This window comes from Pinus tabuliformis, chromosome 3_1, assembly GCF_031772625.1.
Source record: "Pinus tabuliformis cultivar Carrire ecotype Pingquan chromosome 3_1, CPIR1, whole genome shotgun sequence".
Classification (NCBI taxonomy): domain Eukaryota; kingdom Viridiplantae; phylum Streptophyta; class Pinopsida; order Pinales; family Pinaceae; genus Pinus; species Pinus tabuliformis.
This window is the reverse complement of record NC_142301.1, coordinates 701,877,322-701,898,734: the sequence shown is the minus strand read 5'-3', so window position 1 is coordinate 701,898,734 and position 21,413 is coordinate 701,877,322.

The window sequence follows — 21,413 nt, the reverse complement described above, 5'->3', positions numbered from 1 at the left end:
ATGAGGATGTCAGGTCTGTCAGTGAGCAGTGGCTCACCGAGCCAGAGGGGTGGTGCTCCGGCAGCATGCAGCACAGTTCACTAGGGAGTCCACTGATGGACAGTTCACACGGTACCTCAGCTTCTACAGGTTCAGGTGCAGGCAGGAGGACAGTAGACAGACAGTCAAGAGTTCAGGCTCCTGATGATGATGGGGAGGAGGAGTTTCATTCTCCTATGGGAGAAGTGCACTCAGGGAAGAGGAAGCCCAAGTGGCTTCTGGACACCTTGAGAGATGCCACATCTGTTGCTGAGCCGAAGAGGCCGGTCAGAGAGAGTAGACCACCTGAGAGGTTTTGTAGCTATATGGTAATGGTTACCAGCATCCTTGACTCTGAGCCTTTTAGCTATGAGGAGGCAGCTAGCCAGCAGGTCTGGAGAGAGGCCATGCAGGAGGAGTATTCTTCTATCATGAAGAATGATGTTTGGGAGGTGGTGCCGAGGCCTGAGGGCAAATCCGTGGTTACTTCCAGATGGCTTTACAAGGTAAAGCATGCTGCAGATGGCAGCATTGAGAAATTTAAAGCGAGGTTTGTAGCTAGAGGATTCTCCCAGGTAGAGGGAGTTGATTATGAGGAGACCTTCGCTCCCGTGGCTCGATATACTTCGATCCGCTCCATTATATCGATAGCAGCAGAGATGGGTTGGAAGATCCACCAGATGGGTGTGAAGACTGCATTTCTCAATGGCTTCATACAGGAGGAGGTGTACATTGAGCAGCCACAGGGCTTTGAGGTGCATGGGAAAGAGTCCCATGTGTGCATACTGAAGAAGGCCCTTTATGGCCTGAAGCAAGCTCCCAGAGCTTGGTACTCCAGGATAGATACTTACTTGCAGGGGTTGGGTTTCACAAAGAGCGAGGCAGATCCGAACCTTTACTTTATTGTGATCGGTGAGGAGCCTCTCATTCTGGTGTTGTATGTGGATGACTTGGTCATTACAGGTGCAGAGAGACTCATAGAGCACTGCAATAGAGATCTTGCGGCGGAGTTTGAGATGAAGGACATCGGCTTGATGCATTACTTTTTGGGTTTGGAGGTGTGGCAAGAGGAGGGGCATTTCTTCCTGGGGCAGGGGAAGTATATTGTGGACATCCTTAGCATATTCCACATGGAGGATTGTAGACCCATGTCGACACCGATGATCACCAACTGGAAGAAGCTTCATGCTTCGGATTCTGAGTTGGTGGATCCCACATTATACAGGCAGCTGATTGGTTCCTTGATGTATTTGGTCAACAATAGACCAGATATTTGTTTTGCAGTCAACACGATGAGTCAGTTTATGTGTGAGCCTAGGAAGGTTCACTGGGTGGCTGCAAAACACATTTTGCAGTACTTGCAGGGGACAGTGGATTATGGTGTGGACTACAGGCAGGGGGATGGAGTGAGATTGGCAGGTTACACTGATTCTAATTGGGCAGGTTGTGCTTATGATAAGAAGAGCACTTCAGGGTGCTGTTTTGGGTTGGGTTCGGCAGTATTGTCATGGTTCAGCCGGAAGCAGCAGTCAGTAGCATTGAGTTCAACGGAAGCAGAGTATATGGCAGCCAGTCTAGCTAGTTGTGAGGCCATCTGGCTTCGCAAGATGTTGTTTGGCTTATTTGGTCAGCCATTGAGACCTTCAGTGATTTACTGTAATAATCAGAGTTGCATTAAACTCACGGAGAATCCAGTATTTCATGACAGGTCAAAGCATATCGGGATCAAATATCATTTCATCAAACACTGTGTTCAGAAGGGCGTTGTGAAGCTTGAGTATATTCCCACTGATGAGCAGGTTGCAGATATTCTTACCAAAGCCTTACCACAGGGCAAGCATGACTACTTCAAAGACAAGATGGGTGTGGTGAGGAACACCTTCCTTGGTAAGAGGGAGTGTTGAAATTTGGTACCGGAGGACAGGTGGTTCCCTAAGGCTTTGATCTTTGGCCTAGGGAAAAGTGTCCAAAAGAATTTAATTTTTCTCCTAAAGTGACTTTATAATTTTTATAAAGTTAAATCTAATTTAAAAGTGACTTTAAGTGATAAAGTTACTAAAGTCTAATTTTAAAGTGACTTTTATAAAGTCAATGAAAAATTAGAAAGAAAAAGTGACTTTGGAAATAAATGACTAAGTGGGTCTTTATTAAAGTGGGGTGAATTAAAAAATAGAAAGTGAGATTTAAATGTGCATTTAATCTCAGCCCTAGATCTCAATCTATTTCAGCCATTGGATTTAGGGATCACCCAAAAGTCACTTAGGGTTGGATTAAGGGAGGAAAAGGAGGAAAAAATCATTCATTCTTTCATGAGCAGATTGAGAGAGAGAGAGCAAGAGAGCAAGGGAGATTTCTGGACAAGGAGGAGAAGGAGGCAACAGCTTGGCACACATACCAAGGCAGCATTTAAACAAATCCTTACAACTGAATGAGCAAGAAATAAAAGGAAGATTTTTGCTGAGCAAACAGTAAAGGGCATATTTGTTTTTGCACAAAAAACGAGGCAACTGATTTTCTGCACAAAAATCGAGGTCCGTATAGTTTGTCCGTACAGCGTGTTTGTACAATCGTTCGTACCGTCTGTACAGTCGTCTGTACCGTCCGTACAGTGGTCGTACAGCATTGTGTTGCTGTTTGCAAATTTCCAGTGGGCTGTGAGGCTCAGAAATCGAGATAAGTTGTAAAAAAAGCATTTTCAAAAATAAAAAAAGAGCTCTTGAACTGGTTTTCCCCAAGAGTTGTAGGGGGGTTTTCCAGGGTCACATTGATCAAAAATCACTATGTCTAAATGTTTTAAATCACTGTTTGTACCTGCTGATTTTTATTTTTGCATTTTCCAGCTTGCTGTAAAATTTCCAGAATTTGTGTTTTCAGCCAAAAAAAAAATATTTTTTCAGTTGTTGAATGTATGGTTATGGGAAAGGGCATTTAACTACATGGGAGAAATAAGGTGAAACTGAAAACCGGGGTGGGAAACAGAAATTTTTACAAAAATTGTGCCTTTTCTGGGCTTGCGCAGAGGGTCTCTGGCAGGGCCTACATAGGGATCAAGAGGCAAGGAGAAAAAGGGTGTGAAGGGAGCTGGAGAAATAAGGGAAAATTTGGGGAGGAATTTGCAGATATACCAGCATGCATTTTCAGTGATTTTGGGAGCATTCCTCAGCATATTTCCAGTAGTGCACACCAACGGGGTGACTAGGAAACACATACTAATTTATGTGTTTTCCGAAGGATTGGATTTGGTACTCCTATCTATTGTACTCCATTTTCATTAATATAATAAAATGGCTCAACATTTTTTACCAGATTTTTGGTGCAGTTGAAAATTTTGTTTGTGTTGATTTTTGGTTACATCTTCATTATTTGGCTTTTATTAGCATTTAACATTTCCACTAGGAATATTACACAGGAACTAGGACATCTTGCACTCTCCTAACTAGGTGAAAACACTTTTGGAATAAGCCGAAAAGCTAAGAAATCATTGATGAAAGAACTAAGAAGGTCAAAAGGGGAAGGGAAGGGAGGGAAGTAAATATTGACTCTTTTGCCAAAAATCACCAATAATAGAGGTAGTAAATGTTGTATTTGAAGCCATCGAAATCACAAAACAACACCCTCGATTGTGGTCCTACAAAATAAAGAAAGTGTATGGTAGAAGACCCTACAAAATCATGAAACACAAAGAATAGGCCTCCAAAATGGGAACAAAATATCCATGAAAAAGCATAAAAATACAAGAAAAAATTGGACAAGAGAGCCTACAAGAGGAGGGAGAGCTCCTAAGAGAAATTGAAGGATCAAAGAAGAGAAAATAAATTCCAAACAAAAAGAAACACACAAAATGTTTATTAAGCTTAGAAAGTGAAGTGAACAAACATTAAGATTCATAAGATTTGGAAAATAACACTATTATTTGGGTAGAATGATGAGTTTAGAAAGAAGAGGGCACAACCAACTCACTATTATGTGTCGAACTAGCAAATTGTTGCAAAATAATGAGAGAAACTTGTGAATGGAGTGTTCCATGAATTTGAAAACATAAAAGGAAACAAAAGGTGGGAATTTTCAAACCAAAAAGGCTAGGCCATAAAGAAAACGACAAGGATTTAACTCCCAAAAGAAGAAAAACACACACAAGCCCGACTATGGAGAGAATTTGTTGGCCAATGCCAATGCTAAACAAAGGAAACATACCCCCACTTGACTAATTTAATAAAACAAATGTGCCCAAAAATTAAACTAGGTAACCAGAGTCAACACTCTTAGTTGGCTTTGCGTAGTGCCAGCTAATAAAGGTCCATGGTGACAATAGTAATGGAGTGAATACCAATTTAATCAATTGACGTGATAAGTCAACCTTGATAAGGGTCAACTATAAAGGAGGTCTATTAACTTAAATTGGGTGTAAAAAAAGAAATGGCGACTAAAGAATGAATAATCGTGCAAGATCGAAGCACCTACAAAAAATCATCATAGGATAAAGTAACATGAAAGATCAAGTTATTTGTGCCATGTTTTTCGCCTAAATTACCTATATATTGAAGGCATGGTTGCTACCACTAATGAACCCAATTATTTGATCCTTCACCTTTAGAATGTTCATACAATGAAATGATGATAAAGGACAAGGACAATTGGGGCAATCAGAAAAAACATGGAGGGACAAGCCTTGACTTTTACCAACTAATAAACTAGTCTTTTACCAACTAATAAACTAGGCCTATGGGATAATATCAACAAGTGTCCCAAAAAAATCCTATTAGGACAGGAAGAAGAGGGGTAAAGATAACAAGAGTCAAAGGTAGATTGAAAGGCTAAGAAGGTCTTTGAGAGGCCAAAAGGAATCCCAAAAATCCAAAGAGAGGTTGAGAGGCTAAACAGGGAGGTTGAGAAATCAAAAAGGTTGATCAAGAGGCCAAAAGGGAAATGGTGAAAACAAAAGGGAGGCAAAAATGTGGGAGGGTGAGGTAGAAAGGGAGTTAAGATGTCGAAACAGAAATATAGAAATTGAACCAAGCCCCCCAAACTTCTCCAAGCAAACATTTGAGAAAAGTACCAAGGGATATATCACTAAAAATATAGTAAAGGAAAGTAGGGACAAGAAAATTTCCCCCCAACCACCCCTCAAGGCACTACAAAAGGCTACAAGAAGCAACAAGATAACTTAGGGAATGAAAAGTAAGAGAGATCATATCCTTAAGGCATGAAGGGTGATAAGTGTCAATGGTGATACAGCACAAAAAATTGAAGTAAGGTTTGGCACACATAGACCATGGACACACTGTAAGGGAAGAGCATGCAAATTATAGATGTAAATAAGATTACGAGGTGGGGCATATAATCAGTGTTCCACAGGGACGCGCCCCCAAGGTTGGGTGCACACAACCATCACACCTGGGACGAGGAGTCTACTGGGGGTGCGTTTCCCCATGCACCCTTTTTGGAGAGTCTTGGGGAGACGCAAGGGTGTGCATTTCCCCAATGTGGGGGACTAGACTCCCCAAAAAGGGTGCGTCAAGGCATCCCCCCTCAAAAGGGGTGCTTCTGGGCGTCCCTTTTGAAGGGGGACGTGTCCCCCTTTAAACTTGTCTAATGACACCCAATTTAAAAATAAAAATGAGAATAACATTTTAAAAAATCAAAACAATTAAAAAAATTTAAATTAAAAATAAATAAAACAGAAAATTAAAGAAATAAAAAAGAAAAGGCTAGGTTTAATTAAAGTTAAAACTTCATATCTCATTTCATTTCGTCAACTTGAAGGCTGAAAGAGTTGTCGTCGTCGTTGAGTCATCCTCCTGCCGCCGCCGAGACCTGCTCATTGCTAATGCTTTCAAGTTTTGCAGTCGACCTGAAAGCTCACTTCCTTTGTTGTAGAGTTGTTGACCTTGTCGTCACCTGCTAAGTGTCGCCACTTGCTCCAACTGTCGTCAACCTTGTCGTCACTTGCTCCAGCCGCTCCTGCTCACCAGTTTTTTGATGTTGTCAACCTCCTACTCCTGCTCTCCTGCAGGCTATTGTCAACCTCCAAGATCCTACTCCTACTCTCCTACAGGGTCGATTACTCCAAGCTCCTACCACCTATTGCCAGGCTTGCTCCAAAATCCTCTTGGTAAGTTCTTAATTCAAATTATTTTTAAAATTAAATTTTATTTTTTTGAATTTTCTATGGTGTAGACTATCATTACATGTTGGACACAGTGAACAGTAATGTAATTTAATTTTTAAATTTTTTTTTTTAATTCTATAACTTCTATAATGTTTTTAAAATTTTTACATTTTAATAATATAATTCTAGTAGTAAAAAAAACCTTCGTGCAGGGTAGCAAAAAAAAAAATTGCAAAATAAAATATAAATTAAAACACAGAAAGCTGCAAGTGTGAAATGGTTGATCACGACAACATGAGCAGCCACAGTGTCACTGACAATGATAGTGAATATGATCCTCAAACAGAAAGTCCACTTGGATCTGAAATCCCATCAACAATGAATGAAACCCATGGCAGTAGTGCAGCTAGTGTTTCTCCCAGTGCAATTGCAACCCCATCAAAGTCATTGGCAGAATATGCAAATGGGACATTTAATCCAAGCAAACCTCTTTTGTTATATGTTACCAAAATGGTTGACTCTTCAACCCAACCAAAACCAGGAAAACAAAGAGGTGGGACACGCCATTGGAAATGCAATGTTTGTGGTCATTCTTGGGTTGGGAGTTATAGTCGGATCAAGATGCATCTTTTGGGTGTAGGTGGCAAAGGGGTTCATATATGTACAAAATTAACCATATTGCAAAAATCAGAGCTCTTGAGGATGCAAATGGCAGCAGATGCAAAGGGAACCTTCTCAAGTAAAAATGTCATGGCCTAAGCTCACCAAAATATTGATGAAGCCACAAGCTCCAAAAGAAAATTAAAACAAATGAAAAATATGCCTCCACCATCTCCTGTTGGGACTAAGGGTTCCCGTTCTTGTGTAATGGGACAAACTTTTGCAGGGATGTATGGTAAGTTGAACCGTGATGATACAGATGACGCCATCGGCAAATTTCGTTTTACCAATGGCATTCATTTCCATGTTAGTCGTTCTCCTTAGGAGATGGTCAAGGCAATTGCAACAGCAGGACCCTCATATGTGCCCCCAGGTGAACATAAGTTGAGGACAGTGATATTAGAAAGGCAAGTGGCCAATATTAATGTGCAAAAGGAAAATCTAAGGCAAACATGAATGAGGGAAGGTTGTTCTATTGTTATGGATGGGTGGACAGACATTGCCAAACATACACTTATCAACATCATAGTTATTTGACGAGAGGGACCTTTCTTTCTTAGAGCTATTGATTGTTCTGGAAAGCGCAAGGATACAACTTTCCAATTTGAACTTCTTTGTGATGCTATAGAGGAGTTGGCTCTACAAATGTTGTACATGTTGTGATATATGCAGCAACAATGGGTAGCTGTAATGATTCAAAGTAAATACAAACAAATTTTATGGACCTCTTGTTGTGTGCATGCACTCAATAATGCATTGAAAGACATTGGCAAAACTGAGTGGGTATCTAACTTGGTGACAACTGCAAGAAATGTGCAGATGTTTATTGGCAATCACCATACCTCTTTATCCATGTATAGGTCTCATGCAAGGAAGGAATTCCTCAAGCCTACTGATACCAGATATGCTAGTTATTTTCTTTTATTAGAGAGGATGTTGGAGGTGCAGTCAGCATTGTAGGCCATGGTTGTGACTCCAGATTGGAACAGATCGGCAAAATCCAAGACAGGGGAAGGGAAGAAAATCAAGATTCAAATATTGGATAATGAGTGGTGGAAAAATTGTGGTTATTTGGTGTCACTCTTACATCCTGTGGTTGAGGTCGTTTGCTACACTGACACAAATTCTCCTACTCTTGGAGAAATCTACGAGACTTTTGATAGTATATTGGATCAAGTAAGGGTGGCCATTCGTGATAAAGATCCTTCCTTAGAGTTTTATACGACCTAGATTCAACTCATTATTCAACATAGGTGGGATAGAAAGAATACACCTTTGCACATGGTAGCATATGCACTCAACCCAAAATGGTATGTAGCAAGGACTGGTAGAATTCATCCCATTGAAGATCCAGAGGTCAAAAAGGGATTTCGAGTTCCCATTACAAACATGTATAGTTCAGAAGAAGGGAGAACAATTAGGAGACAGTGGATTCAATTTGCAAGTCTCAAAGGTCCCTTCAACAAGCCTGATGCAAGGGAAGATCGCAATGATTTAGGCCAAACTAACCCCATTGGTTAGTGGACCATGAATGGGGATGATGCTCCATAGATCCAACAACTTGTTATTCGTTTATTGTCTCGGATTGCTAGTTCCTCTACAGCAGAGGGGAATTGGTCCACATATAGCTTCATCCACTCTATCAAGAGGAATATACTTTCCTCTAGGAGAGCAAGGAAGCTAGTTGCAATGCATAGTTCTCTACGTCTTGCACATAGGAAGACACCAAAGTATCGGAAGGGACCGACAACATGATAGGATGTGGATCCAAAGGATAGTGCACAAATAGATGATGAGGATGGACCAGATGAGTTGCAGCATGGTTTGGTTGGAATTCCATGGGTTACTCAAGAGAGTGACTCTGACTCAGATATTGACATTCCCATTGATGGTCGCGATGACTTCATGCAGCAGATGGATATAGAGGATCAATCATTGAGATTGAGTCCTTAATGTTGATTTTATTTCCAGTGCTCATTATCCATTATTGCTTTTCAGTTTTAACTTTTGAGTTATGACACTAGATATTGATGACATCAGACTGATTCTTGACTCTTGACACTTAACTATTTTTGAGTTTGAAACTTTGAGTTATATCAATTTAGTGTTCAAACTTCAGTATCTAGTATATAGTATATAGTAATATACTAATATGTTTTTCTTTCAAATTAGATTGTAGAATGATGAATGATTAATTTAATTTTTAAATCAATGTAGATTGTAGAAAGATGAATGATGAAAGATATGGATCAATGTAGTTGAATATTTCATTATTGAATTTTGTTATCAAATCTCATGGTATGGATGAATAATGAGTATGTCATATGAATGATGTATGTATCAAAATGAATGATGAGGATGGATCAATGTATGTCATTATTTAATTCAATTATGAATTTAAATTTTATGTGTGGATCAAATTTCAATTTTCAATATATTGGTATCCATATTACTATTAGTCTATTTAATATTTAGTCTATATGAACTTGAAGTTTATATATATATATATATATATATATACACCCTGACGTCCCCCCGCACCCCCGAAATTTCCCTAAAATTTGAGGGTACTCCCACACATCCCCCTTGTGCGTCTCCCCGCATCGGAGTCTTGGTGGAACATTGCATTTTAGTAGGGTCATGATAGAGGAGTTCAGCAACCAATGTCACTAACATCAAGGTACATAAAGGACTTCGTGCTCTTGATTAAATACGAGTCCCATACCCACATACCCTAGTACATAACAAAATGCAATGGAAACATTGCAATCCCCCCAATCCTAATATCTTGAAAAATTGATAAGTCTACTAGATTTTGAGTGAGATCTAAAATTCTACTTTCTCCATATGAAATCCAATGAGGTTAGGACCACTCTTAGACATCCTGAGTCTTTTCATGGTAACATTAAAGATTTAAGTAAAAGGATGAAAATGAAATATAAAGGAGAATGTCACTTTTACTTTAAGAATTTAACATTACCATGAATTGCATATCAATACTAGGGACATAAGCTTGAATATTAGGTTGCCCTACTCAAAAACTCTTGTTTCTTTGAAAAAAAATTGTGTTTGGAACATCTTTGTGACAAAATTTTTGTGAAAAAACCAGATAGCGTTGCGTGTTTTTTTTTTTTTTTTTTTTTTTTTTTTTTTTTGCGGGAGCACACTCCCGCTCGAAGTGCGCTCCGAGAGAGATTCGAACAGGGGCGGGAGCCACTCCCACGCAACCCTACTTGCAATATTATATTATATTGTTCTTGTACTTGTCACTTGAATTATTCACTCATTGCTCTTTGATATTGTTTTATCTTATTGGAACATCTCTCTTAAGTAAAAGTTTCGTTTATCTTACAAGTTCTATCTTATTGCTCATATTTCAATATTGTGTTGTACTAACACTTGTCTTGTAGGGTTGCCTATCTTGTAAGTTGAAGCATCATTTTGCAAGTATAGTAATTTTATTTGAGCATTGTTTATAAGGCATTGTTCTCTCATATCCTATCTTATTGAATGCCATATTGATTTAATCGAATCTATCACATTGATATTGCTAATTAATATTCATACTTGCTAATCAATCTTTAAGTTCAAGTTATATTGAATGGTAACTTCCCTCCCCTTTATCCCTTAGAGCTTCTCGTCTTCAACAAGTTTTCCTTTACTAATCATATTTAGGGACTACCACCCATAGATTACCTAGGAGAGAGTTTAAACAAAGAGAGTTGGGAATAGGTGACAGCCCCCCTTAAAGACTATACCTTGTGGGGTTGAAAACTTCTCCAACATTTAGGTGTACATCTTAGGCGATAACAAGTACATCTCTAAAGCTTCTTGTAAGAAGGTTGTTGTTTCATGACATAGCAGAGTCTCATTGACCTACTAACTTTGTATCCATGGTAGGTGTGTCTACATGGCACCTCAAAACATTGATTACCGATATAGGTTAGGGGGCAGAGGTAACCAACTCGATAGTTGTAAGCTTCTATAAGTCTTATTGGGCTATTCCATGCAATTTCCTCTAGGATCTAGAAATCCAAACATCTTTGATTTGGAGATTGAAAAAAGTAGCAAGGGACCCTCCTAAATTATGGTATAAATAATTACATCTTCATGTGATCTTATAAAATGTGGAACACTAGAAGATGAAGTTCTTCTCTGTCTCAATCTCCTATAAATTGTTAGTTTTTGTAGTATCAGACAAATGTTCTGGTCTTGACTTTGGTCAGAAAGGCTAAGAAACACAAGATCTCCAAAACCCATAAAAGTTTTCCAGAGAAAACACCCAGAGACAACTCAATTAAGCTAATTGATTAATACTTAAATATTTCCTAAGTCTAACTTAGGAAAAGTGATTAATTAACAACTAATTAAGAAATATGAGAATTCTCTAAAAACTCACACGGATTGAGTTTGAGATGATCTTAGTTGTTGATGGGGATTAATCATGGTCGTTGGTTCACCAACGAGAGATTATAAGAGCAACTCGAAAGGGATGGAGATAACAGACAAGTGAGGTCGAGTTCCTTGGCTAATCAAGCTACCCAATTGCAAAGATCGAGCGAGGGAGAGAAGTTCGAGCCAGAAGGGACACAGAGATGGTCATGTCCCCATTTTTATTCTTCTTCGTAGCATAGCTAGGGTTGATTTCCAGGCCAAGGGATGGCTAGGTCAATGGAGCAAGTTTATGTCATCAAGGGTCCCGATGGAGTTTTGCAAAGTTCCACCAAGACTCTGGTGTGGGGAGACGCGGGTGCAGGGAGATGCACAAGGGGGTCATGTGGGAGTACCCTCAATTTTTAGGGATATTTCGGGGGTGCGGCGAGACATCAGGGTATATAATTTTTAATTTTATATATATATATATATAATTCAAGTTCATATTCATTGTTCAATAATGAAAGCATAAATATTAAATAGACTTATAGTAATATGGATAGCAATACACATAAATTTAAATTCATAATTGAATTAAATAATGACATACATTGATCCATCCTCATCATTCATTTTGATACATACATCATTTATATGACATACTCATTATTCATCCATACTATGAGATTCAATAAAAAAATTCAATAATGAAATATTCAAATACATTGATCCATATCATTCATCATTCATCATTCTACAATCTACATTGATTTAAAAATTAAATTCATCATTCTAGAATCTAAATTGAAAGCAAAACACACTAGTATATTACCATATACTATATACTAGATACTGAAGTTTTGAGGGGGGACGCCCAGACGCACCCCTTTTGGGGAGTCTCGTCCCCCACACTGGGGAAACGCACCCCCTTGCATCTCCCCAAGACTCCCCAAAAAGGGTGCGTGGGGAAATGCACCCCCAGTAGACTCCCCGTCTCGGGTGCGAGGGGTGCATGCACTCAATCCTGGGGACGCGTCCCCGTGGAACACTGGAGTTTTGAGGAGTTTTTTATGGGATTTGATGGCATTCGCTTGGCATATTCCATCATCAACCAGTTTGCCCTTCGTTCTGTTGCATTCCGACAAACTTTCAAAAATAAGCATTATTATTGGGCATAGCTTAATTAATTATGCTTGAGGTGGCATTCCGGGGAGATCAATTGATGGAACACCTCAGTGTAATAGCTCGTTGGAACCGGAACGAGAAAATCTACATGATGGGACTTTTGGATGTGAGTTTCAGTGACCTAAGGAGACATGGTGGCCAATTTACCCTTTTCCCACATTAAAAATATATATATATATATTTTTTAATTAAAATAAAAGAGGGAAAAGTGCTCCATAATTAAAATAATAATAAAATAGAAGGTTCTAGAGGGGTCCATCAAATCTATAAAAGAGGAGGTGGAGGCCATTGGAGGACATCTTGGATTTGGTATTTCTTCTTGTATGAGAGGTTGAGGACCCGATTCTCTACTTCAGCGGTAGCCCCAAGACAAAATCCCTCGGGTGATTCAGTGAGATTGGGCGAGTACCCATCTCCCCTTGGTGAATTCATCCAGAGTTCACAAGAGAGCTCAGCAGTGCAATTCAGTTCAGTTTGAAGGGTCGGCATAGCAATGCAACAGATTATCTTGGAGGCCAACTATTCATCTCAGCTATTTTGGTTGTATGTGCATGTAACCCCAACTTATCCATTATAATAAAAGCTGAGAAATTTCATGTTCATTGTGTTATAGGATTGCAGTGCTCTATTTGTTTTAATTTTACATGGCAATCTTCTGTTTATGAATGAAAATTTTATTTTAAGTATTTATGAGTTAGAATTTGAAGAAAACCCCAAATTGTTCCATTTGAAAAATTACAGTGGTATTAGAGTTGGTGTTCCTGCCAGCCTGAGGGTCTATATCAGAGGTGCCAAAAGAAAATTATTTCTCGAGCCGTGTCTTTGTTGTAGAAATTTCTTTCATAAAAATAGGGCCAAGAATTAAAATTTTATGAAAAGGAGCGAACCATGAAGTCGTAAGCAATCAAATTTCAAGGGCCCAATTATTTTTTTGGTGAAATGCCAAGAAAACATTTGTTGAAATTTTAGAAAGACCGGCGTGAGTATTAATCTTGTTGTTGAAGTGCCGCGAGCAATTTTTTTAAAGTGGTGGTACATTTGTTCTAAAATGGGGCCACAAAGCATTTAAAAGAGGTGTATGATTTTATTCCAATGTTTCTAAAAGGGGCCAAGGTCTAATGTTAATTCTAGTGGGATTGTAAAAGGAGCAAGCAAATTTCGTTTTTTGTATGGCGCATTAATTTAAAGTGGGGGCCGAATTTGATTTATTGCCAGTTTAATTCTTTTGGGTTTCAAACCCAACCAAACTTGTTACGGCCGAGAGTTGGAGGCTCGTATCAAAATGCCGAAAGAAAAAATTTTAAATTTTGGGCCATGGGCATAGGAGAATGTGAAGCGAATTACATTATTATTTTTCCGTGGGTTAGAGAAACCATACTAAAATCTCAAAGCAGAATAAGTCGAAAGAAAAAATTATGCATGTCATTTCGTTGTGTCTTGAGTTTACAAGTGCCAAAAGGAAGTTTGCAATTTTTTCTATTGAGCCCAGGTCGTGTTCTTGTTGGCAAGGCCGAATTATTTGTTTCTCTAAGGAGCCAGCGTATTTCTTTGAAGGTGCCAGCGCTAAAGATCAAGTTTACCTTGTTGTGGAGGGTCGCATGTCTAAACGTGATTGGGCCGAGCTGCTCTTTCTTAACTGGCCGAGTCTTTTTCTTCCAAATAGGGCTGAACTTCAGCAACCACGTGGGACAAATTCTCTGCTGGAAAGGGACCAAATTAGAGAACAATACACTCAAGTCGATTTGTTGAATATTATTCCTCCCCTTTACACTATCGGGAGACGTTGAAGGAAGGGATTCGAGTGTATTCGATTTTTGAAGTTATCATTCAGTAATTAAAGTCAGAATCCCTATTCTAGAAGGACAGAGTTCAACAAACAAGAAGGACCGAGATTGTAATTATTTTAGAGGTTGTATTCTCTTCCCATCACTAGCAGTCAGATCGTTCAACAATGCCTATGTCATTATAGAGACAGGACCAAATTTTGGCATTTATCCATAATGGAAAGCATGAGTTTCCAGATCCGGCAGAGAATGAAGTTATGGAGCTGAACATTGTCATTTGCTCAGAAAGGCAGGATTTTAATTGTTGGTTGTGGGCATTGAAACCTGGGTATGCTTAGTGTTTGAACTCTAGAAAGGTACTGCAACCTCATTCCCAATAAATTGTATTGCTGAGGCATATACCAGGTTCCTCAATTTCTCTGTACACTGTAATCCTTTATCAAACTGCCATTTTTCTCTCCGAGATTGTTCTCTAAGCAAGTGACTTGAATAGTTTGTCCAATGTTTGATGAAATGGATGTCTGCAAATTGTTTGCATAAATTCTTTAAAGAGAAGTTTGGTTGTTAGTTTTGACACACTAACTGTATGAAGTGACTCCTCAGCAAAAGCTTTTTTTATAGCTATATAAAATCAGTTGGGCACACTACAGAGACTGAGCTCCTGAGTTGCACTTTCCCCATCGGTCCAAGGGCAGAAATTCTGAGTTTTGTAGCAGATTTTAAAAGGGTTAATATATCAGTCATTTGTGGGTTGTATAATTCCTGCAAAGATGGCCAAGTTGCATACCAGAAGTGGTTGAAAGATTCTCCCATTTATCCATTGAGTACGTGCTGAAGAAAGGGTTTGTTTCCCACCCAGCTGACACTGCTTATCTGTAAGGACGAAGAAGTAATGGAAGAAAGCTGAGTTTCCAACTGTAGCTAACTTGTATCATTGCATGTGGCTTGCTGAGGCAGGCTGTGACTCTCATTCTCCTTGGACAACATATAAACCAGGTTCTGTTATTCCTTGAGTTTGTATTTACTCTTAAAAATACAATGTTATAATTGTGGTTCTCTGGAAAAGTCAGTGTGTGATTGCTGAAATAATGTATTAATGAAGAACTTGGCTACGTGTGGCTGAACTGAATTATCAGTGGTGTATACTCTTGTTGTGTTAATTATGTGGCTCTAACAGTGCCTCCTTAAATGTACTTCTGATCATTGTGTAATCACTTAATCCAAAACTCAAAGAATCACACCTATAGCAGCATGTGCAACAAATGTTTGAAAAAACCCCCTATTGAAGAAATACATTCAGAATTCAGATATTACAATGACAATATGCTAGCAAAACAGAAGCATGATTCTAAGATGAACCTTGAAAGGACCCTGGGAACCCTCAAGGGCATCCTCAAGGAGCTTGATCAACAACTCAAAACCTCTAGCAGCAATACCTCTTCAGATCAGCCAAAAGCAAAACAGAACAACAAACCTTTTTCAAGAGGGGTCTATGCCGTCCTTCAAAAGGAACAACCAAGTGATTTGCAGTCGGAGATTGGACACAAATTCCTTGCACTTGGGGACAGATTTGAAGCACATGAGGGTCGCATAGAAGATTCTCTTAAAACTTGATGAACTAGATGCCCTCCTTTCCAAAGTGAGCCAGTTAGAAGGGAAGAAATTAATTTGGGCTCTAAGACCAGCTATGCTTGCTCTCATGCAACCCAAGTTCTTGGAGGAACCTTGTGAATGGGTTAGAATTCCAGTTGCATCTTGTCTAAGTCACATCATGACACTGACTGCACCTATACCTCCTTTCAATGATGAAGTTATGAGGAGAATTTTCAAGCTAATAGTAGAGACTTTTCAGGACTTGGACAACAGTGCAGGTCCTACATTTGGGAAGAAGCTTCAGGTTCTGAAAATTATGGCCATGACTAGGACATATGAAATCATGTTAGATCTAGAGTGTGATGGTTTGATCCTACAAATGTTCCAATGCTTCTTCAGCATTAGGAAACATCATCCTATCACAGTCATAGCACACATGCAGTCCATCTTGTCATCATGTATGAGAGAATGTGATGCCATTTGCCGGGAATTGCAGTATCGACTGTTGTCCATTTGGAGGAGAGAACAATTGGTCTCACCTGCTGCTTATGAACTAGCCAAGAGGTTGGTTGAGCAGAACATTGGGTTGTTCAGGAGACAGTTGACCAGGGAGGAGCAGCTCAGGATTGGGGGATCATGCAACAAGAATGAGATGAGGAGGAAGGGACTTTGCTTTATTTGCAAGGGACCTTGGGGACCTAACCACTCATGCTTGAGTGACGCTGGGGAGATGACAGAGGTAGAGCAGGAGGAGATTCCTTCTGACTTTCAGGGTGAGGACTCTTCTTTGGACGAGTCCATGGATTCACATAATGATACCTCTGAGGAGCACAAGCAGTCATGTGGAGTTGATGTCAGTAGCCCAGATGTACATCCATGTGTGGTAGAGGAGTATGACGAGCAACTGATTGTTCCCAGGAGGGAAGGAGACCTGGGAGCAGATGAGCGACTGGTGATTCAACATAGGGAGCAGGAGACAGATGACACACCCAGTGTGCGGGATGGGCCACTTTTGGAGAGTCAGCTAGTGGCTCATGTTGAGCCCATGATGGAGGATGAGTAGACACCCTTGGGGCTAGCCATTGGAGTGGAGCAGACAGATGTGTAGGCAGTCTCGCAGACACTTGTCCTCAGGAGACGTTGGAGATTGACTGGATAGTTTGGCAGGAGGATAGTAGACGGCAAGAGTTGTTGGAGATGGTGGTGCATCCATCTTTAGGCCGACCCATTGATGAGGTGCGGGCAAATGCACAGGCAGCTGGCAGAGCCGCAGGACATTCAGGGAGCAACCCTCTTCAGGAGTACATAGATAGGGCTTGCAACACAATTTGGCCACTTGTACCCATTACAGGGAGAGAGGCAAGACTTTCTCGATGGATATTGTTGACCAACCAAATAGGGCAGCATGAGTTGAGCATGGACCAGCATCAGCATAGTAGACTTGTTCCTTACACACGAGTCCATGACTTAGATTGGCAGGAGATCATGAGTTGGTATCCTATTAATGGAGTAACATTCTTAGTCGGGTGCAGTTTACTGTAGGAGCCCTTAGAGGTGGGGGATATTACATGCTCCAGTCGGCAACAGAATGTGGGTTGGCCACTCATTAGTATGGTGAGACTAACCTTGGGGTATGCCAAGGATTGGATTGGAGAGAGGTGATGAGCTGGTACACAGTTGGTAGGGCAGCATTCACAGCCGGAGCTACAGCACAGCAGGAGCCATGGAGCATTAACGCTCCTTCTTGGTGGCATTGGGATCCAGGTGGATCTACTGGCAGCAGGTTGAGTTAGAGATGGACATGGGATCCAAGTATTGGAGGATCTAGTCATGTTTCGATAGCTTGGAGACGTGACGTGGACCAGTGGTTCGTATGGGATCCGGGCATTGGGTCTCAGTGGCGTTGGGCCACCAAATTGGTCCACAAATTTGGATTGCTTGAGGGCAAGCAATCTTGGGGCAGGAGGATTGTCATGTCCCCATTTTTATTCTTCTTCATAGTACAGCTAGGGTGGATTTCCAGGCCAGGGAATGGCCAACTTAGTGGAGCAGGTTTATGTCATCAGGGGTCCCGATGGAGTTTTGAGGACTTTTTATGGGATTTGATGGCATTCGCTTGGCATATTCCATCATTAGCACAGTTTTCCTTTCGTTCCGTTGCATTTCAACAACTTTCAAAAATCAGCATTATTATTGGGCATAACTTAATTAATTATGCTCGAGGTGGCATTCCGGGGAGATTAATTGATGGAACACCTCAGTGTAATAGCTCGTTGGAACCGGAACGAGAAGATCTACATGATGAGACTTTTGGATGTGAGTTTCAGTGACCTAAGGAGACATTGTGGCCAATTTACCCTTTTCCCGCATTAAAAAGAATATTTTAATTAAAGTAAAAGAGGGAAAAGTGCTCCGTGATTAAAATAATAATAAAATAGAAGGTCCTAGAGGGGTCCATCAGATCTATAAAAGAGGAGGAGGAGGAGGCCATTGGAGGACATCTTGGATTTGATATTTCTTCTTGTATGAGAGGTTGAGGACCCGGTTCTCTACTTCAGTAGTAGCCCCAGGACGGAAACCCTCAGGTGATTCAGTGAGATTGGGCGAGTACCCATCTCCCCTTGGTGAATTCATCCAGAATTCACAAGAGAGCTCAGCAGTGCAATTCAATTCAGTTTGGAGGGTCGGCATAGCAATGCAACAGATTATCTTGGAGGCCATCTATTCATCTCAGCTATTTTGGTTGTATGTGCATGTAACCCCAGCTTATCCATTATAATAAAAGCTAAGAAATTTCTTGTTCATTGTGTTATGGGATTGCAATGCTCTATTTGTTATAATTTTACATGGAAATCCTCTGTTTATGAATGAAAATTTTATTTTAAGTATCTATGAGTTAGACTTTGAAGAAAACCCCAAATTGTTCCATTTGTGACATTACAAAGAGGGAGTAGCGAAAGTGAATTCTGGAGGAGTTTCCAGTTCCGGAGAGGCAACAGCAGGAGGATCGAGTTTTCCTCAATGAGGTTGTGTTGCGTAGGCATCGTTAGAGGGCAGTTCGATTTGGCTAAGGAGGAGGTCAAATCAGGTGTCGGTTGCCAAAATAATTTTCTAGAGGGCCGAAGAATCACATCCAACAGTAGCAACAGGGAGAACATCTTGATCAGAGGCAAATTCAGGCAATGCGAGTTATAGGTTGCGCAGAATCTACGCAGGGGTCTTGGATAGCCAATTCGAGTCACAAATTGATGTCGGATTGCTTGTGAAGAAGGGAAAATTTCCCTTAATAATTTTTGACCAAATTATTTGCTAAGGATTGCTAGTTTGGCATACAAATTGTACTCAGAATTTTCATTGCTATATAATAATAATAAAACTCTCATCTGCTGCATCGGTTTTCCCACATTAGGTTTTTCCAGGGGCATTTGTCCAAAAATAACGTTGTCAAATTTTATTGTGTGTGTGCTCTATTTTCTCAGTTTCTAGTTTTTTTTTGCAACATTTTTATTGTGAAGAAATTGCAGTTTGATTTATTCGTTATTTTTCCGTAACAAAATAAACTGCATAATTAATCAATTAGAAGAATAAATTCCAGTTGCTGCATTTCGAGGAAATTTTGACATAAATGACACAAATAAACTATCTAATCCATCGACATAATGTAGAGGTCGGGCTTTACAGATAACTAGTGAGAACATATCGTTAATTGGCCTGGTGGGATGTTGAGGTTGTCTGACCAATGATGGTAATTGTAATCAAGAATTTGCATCCCTCTCCATTTTCTCAAGGTCCCCTCTTTTATCCTTACTATGGTAGTGTTGCACTAAAGGTTATATACAAAGATATTTTTTTGTCATTGTTAATATCCTAGGATCTTGTATAACTATATTTTCCAAGATGCTACTATCCACTCATTCTCCCCTTTGTTTGGTTTCTCCTTACGGATTTCCTTTTCTTGAAATAGGTTACTTACTTTCATACCTTGCATGGTGTGTTCCCCAACCTAGCTACCTTTTCTTCTAAGCCATTATATGCAATGTTCCACTAAGACTCCAGTGCGGGGAGACGCACAGGGGGGCGTGCGGGAGTACCCTCAAATTTTAGGGAAATTTCAAAGGTGCAAGGGGGTGTTGGGGTATATATATATATATATATATATATATATATATATTTTCAAGTTCATATTCATTATTCAATAATGAAAGCATAAATATTAAATAGACTAATAGTAATATGGATACCAATACATTGAAAATTGAAATTTGATCCACACATAAAATTTTAATTTATAATTGAATTAAATAATGACCTACATTGATACATCCTCATCATTCATTATTCATCCATACCATGAGATTCGATAAAAAAATTCAATAATGAAATATTCAAATACATTGATCCATATCATTCATCATTCATCAATCTACATTGACTTAAAAATTAAATTCATCATTCATCATTCTAGAATCTAATTTGAAAGCAAAACTATATAACTATATACTATATACTATATGCTAGATACTGAAGTTTGAACACTAAATTTATATAACTCAAAGTTTCAAACTCAAAAATATTTAAGAGTCAAGAGTCAAGAATCAGTCTGAGGTCATCAATATCTAGTGTCACAACTCACAAGTTAAATCTGAAAAGTAAAAAAGGATAATGAGCACTGAAAATAAAATCAACATCAAGGGCTCAATCTCAATGATTGGTCCTCTACATCCATCTGCTGCATGAAGTCATCCCGATCATCAATGGGAATGTCAGTATCTAAGTCAGAGTCACTCTCTTGAGTAACCAACGGAACTCCAACCAAACCATGTTGTGGCTCATCTGGTCCGTCCTCATCATCTATCTATGCACTATCCTTTGGATCCACATCCCATCGTGTTGCAAGTCCCTTCTGATACTCTAGTGTCTTCCTATGTGCAAGACGTAGAGAATTGTGCATTATGCATTGCAACTAGCTTCTCTGCTCTTCTAGAGGAAAGTATATTCCTCTTGATAGAGTGGATGAAGCTATATGTGGACCAATTCCCCTCTGTTGTAGAGGAACTAGCAATCTGAGACAATAAGCGAATAACAAGTTGTTGGATCTATGGAGCATCATCCCCATGCATGGTCCACCAACCAATGGGGTTAGTCTGGCCTAAATCATTGCGATCTTCCCTTGCATCAGGCTTGTTGAAGGGACCTTTGAGACTTGTAAATTGCATCCACTGTCTCCTAATTGTTCTCCCTTCTTCTGAACTATACATGTTTGTAATGGGAACTCGAAATCCCTTTTTGACCTCTAGATCTTCAATGGGAAGAATTCTACCAGTCCTTGCCACATACCATTTTGGGTTGAGTGCATATGATGCCATGTGCAAAGGTGTATTCATTTGATCCCACCTACGCTAAATAATGGGTCGACTCTAGGTCGTATAAAACTCTAAGGAAGGATCTTTCTCACGAATGGCCACCCTTACTTGATCCAACATACTATCAAAAGTCTCATAGATTTCTCCAAGAGTACGAGAATTTGTTTCAGTGTAGCGAATGAGCTCAACTACAGGATGTAAGAGTGACACCAAATAACCACAATATGTCCACCAATCATTATCTAATATCTGAATCTTGATTTTCTTCGCTTCTTCTGTTTTGGATTTTGCCCATCTGTTCCAATCTGGAGTCACAACCATGGCCTA